Below are 3915 nucleotides of genomic sequence, written 5' to 3' on the forward strand. Positions count from 1 at the left end.
AAGGTCAGGAACATAGTCAATACAGAACTCAATTACCTCCTCATTTCCATAGCCCTTGACGATGCTTCCTTCTGGCCTAGCACGGTTACGAACATATTTCTTTAATACTCCCATGAACCTCTCAAAGGGGAACATATTGTGTAGAAATACAGGACCGAGAATGGAAATCTCTTCGACTAGGTGGAGCAGGAGGTGCGTCATAATATCGAAGAAGGATGGTGGGAACACCAACTCGAAACTGACAAGGCATTGGACCACATCGTTCTGTAACCGTGGTAGATCTTCTGGATTGATTACCTTCTGAGAGATTGCATTGAGGAATGCACATAGCTTCACAATGGCTACTCGAACATTTTCCGGTAGGAGCCCCCTCAAAGCAATCGGAAGCAATTGCGTCATAATCACGTGGCAGTCGTGAGACTTGAGGTTTTGGAACTTTTTCTCCGCCATGTTTATTATTCTCTTTATATTCGACGAGAAGCCAGACGAGACCTTCATACTGCTCAGGCATTCAAAAAAAATGACCTTCTCTTCTTTGGTAAGAGCGTAGCTGGCACGACCTTGAAACCATTCCGGATGCCGGTCATCTGGGTCTTTCAAAAGTTGCTGGTCCTGCCGTGCTTCCTTTGTATCATTTGTCTTCCCATACACGCCCAAGAAGCTTAGCAGGTTCACGCAAATATTCTTCGTAACATGCATCACGTCGATTGAAGAGCGGACATCTAGGACTTTCCAATATTCTAGCTCCCAAAATATAGATTTCTTCTTCCACATGGGTGCGTGCCCGTCAACTCCCCGCGGAACTGATTGTCCGCCAGGACCCTTTCCAAAGATGACTTTCAAATCCTTGACCATATCAAATATCTCAGCACCAGTACGTTCCGCAGGCTTCGGCCGGTGATCTGCCTTGCCGTTGAAATGCTTGCCTTTCTTTTTACGTTATGATTTCGGGGAAGAAATCGACGATGACCCAGGTACACGTTCTTCTTACAATTAACCAAACGTACACTTTCAGTCTCATGTAAGCAGTGCGTGCATGCATTGTATCCCTTATTTGTCTGTCCCGAAAGGTTACTGAGAGCAGGCCAATCGTTGATGGTTACAAAAAGCAACGCTCGTAGGTCAAATTCCTCTCCTTTGTGCTCATCCCAGACACGTACACCAGGTCTGGCCCACAACTGTAGAAGTTCATCAACTAATGGCCTTAGGTACACATCGATGTCGTTCCCGGGTTGATTTGGACCTTGGATGAGCACTGGCATCATAATGAACTTCCGCTTCATGCACAACCAAGGAGGAAGGTTGTAGATGCATAGAGTCACGGGCCAGGTGCTATGGCTGGAGCTCTGCTCGCCAAAAGGATTCACGCCATCAGTACTTAGACCAAATCTTATGTTCCTTGCGTCAGCTGCAAAATCTTTGAACACTCTGTCGATCTTTCTCCATTGCGTTCCATCAGCGGGGTGTCTCAACTCCCCGTCGGACTTACGGTCCTCTTTGTGCCATCGCAACGACTTGGCATGCTTTTTGTTCATGAACAGACGTTTCAACCGTGGTATTATTGGAGCATACCACATCACCTTGGCGGGAACCCTTTTCCTGGGTTTCTCGCCCTCAACATCGTCACCAGGGTCATCGCCTCTGATCTTATAACGCAATGCAGTGCATACAGGGCATTCATTCAAATTCTCGTATTCACCGCGGTAGAGGATGCAGTCGTTAATGCATGCATGTATCTTCAGAACCTCTAAACCTAGAGGGCAGACAACCTTCTTTGCTTCGTACGTACTGGCGGGAAACTCGTTATTCTTCGGAAGCATATTCTTCAACATTTTCAGCAAATTTTCAAATGATGAGTCACCTACACCTTCCTGTGCCTTCCATTTTAGCAAATCCAGTGTGCAGCCCAGCTTTTTCAGACTATTATCGCATCCTGGATACAACGACTTTTTGTGATCCTCTAACATGCGATCCAAATTCTCCCTATCCTTGTCAGTTTCGCAGCGTCTCCGTGCATCAGCAATGGTCCGACCAAGATCATCAGCGGGCTCATCATGTGCCTCTTCTTCACCTTCACCTAACCCTTCCCCACCTTCAGCATCATCCTCCATGAAAGTATCACCGAAATGATCATGATAGTTGTCATCGATATCATCCCCTTCTTCATCTTCTTCCATTCTAACCCCTCTTTCTCCATGCTTGGTCCAACAATTATAGCTTGGCATGAAACCGTGCCGAAGCAGGTGCATGTGAACGTCTCTTGAGGAGGAGTAACCCTTCTGATTCTTACAGACAGCACATGGACAGATAATAAAACCTTGCTGCTTGTCCGCATTTGCCACTACGAGGAAATCTTTCAAACCCGTAGTGAACTCGCCGGAGAGTCGGGGACCGTACATCCATTGCCGATCCATCTGCATTATTATTATATAAAGTATATAATTAACCATCATGCATTTGTTAAACTAACTAGCTAGAAATAATAAAAATTAAACAATGAACTACACACATGCATATTTTATCAATGACACATGAAAGGTTCAAGTTGCTAACCGCGATCGCGGAGGAAAAATAAATGAGAAAGCTCAAGTGTGGCTCGGACACTTCATATCATGTTTGTTTCAGGCTCTCGGGCATTTCATCGAACACCTTGTGTGCATAGGAGGAACCAAAAGCAAACACACCACCCCCTTCTGAAAATTGTGAAGTGAGCTGAGTGAAGTGAAGTGAGCTGAGTCCTATATATAGGGATGGGCCTTTAGTCCCGGTTGGCCTGGCCAACCGCGACTAAAGGCCAACCGGGACTAAAGCCCCTCCCGTCCGCCAGCTGGATGGGCCTTTAGTCGCGGTTGGCCTGGCCAACCGCGACTAAAGGCCTTCGGGGACCTTTAGTCCCGGTTGGCCAGGCCAACCGGGACTAAAGCCCCTCCCATCCGCCAGCTGTCGACCGAGCGCGCTGGGCCCAGATAGTTGGTCGCGGGTCTCCTCCCGAACCGCGACTAAAGGCCCCTTTGGTCACGGTTCGATTGTTTTGGGGACTAATGGGGGCGTATGGAAGCCTCTTTTTCTACTAGTGAGTAGTTGTTGATATATTTATTCTACAGATGTGGTCAAACTCAAACAAATTTGATTTAGAATAAAATAAATTTATTATATTTTCAATCAGACTGATTATTATCGCCCGATGTTTCTCTCCTCTGTTATTCCTCTCAGCCAATTTCCTAAAAAGCTCTTTGTGTTTTGGTATGCTATGCAAAACAAGCAATTTCTAGTATGAGGAATATCTGCAACCACCAGGCCACACTTACATAGTACAGCCCCCACCAGGCCACACCTTACAACTCAGGGCCATTAGTAGCTCGCTATCAATGGTAGGAAAATAGTTGCATCACCATAGTATCCAACCGTCGGGAAACAATTTCAATAATGTAACCCAAGAGAATTAAAAAAATAGAAATGCTAAAAAACTAGCGTTCCCTAGTAGTGGTTTTTCTAGGGAATGCTCTCTAGTGCGTCAGATTTCATGCGTGAATCCTAAAGTGGTGACACGCACTACTGGAATCAGGGATTTTGCCGTCTGCCAGTTCTTTGCCGTTCGCTAGCAGACGGCAAAGAAGGTCTTTGCCATCAGCTACCAAAAAGCAGGCGGCAAACAACTGGTAGACGGCAAAGAAGGTCTTTGCCATCTGTCACTTCTTTGCCGTCTGCTGGCTGACGGCAAAGAATCTTTACCGTCAGCTGGCTGACGGCAAAGAGAGAGGTGGCCCCCACTAACGAGCCGATTAGAAAAAAACTTGACGGCCCCCCTCTTTGCCATCTGCTAGCAGACGGCAAAGATAAAAAAAAGCGGACGGCAAAGGCTTCGCCGATGGCAAAGGCTAACTAACCTAACCTAACTAACGGCCGATCGAGCCC

Source organism: Triticum aestivum, chromosome 1D (genome assembly GCF_018294505.1).
Source record: "Triticum aestivum cultivar Chinese Spring chromosome 1D, IWGSC CS RefSeq v2.1, whole genome shotgun sequence".
NCBI classification, from domain to species: Eukaryota; Viridiplantae; Streptophyta; class Magnoliopsida; order Poales; family Poaceae; genus Triticum; species Triticum aestivum.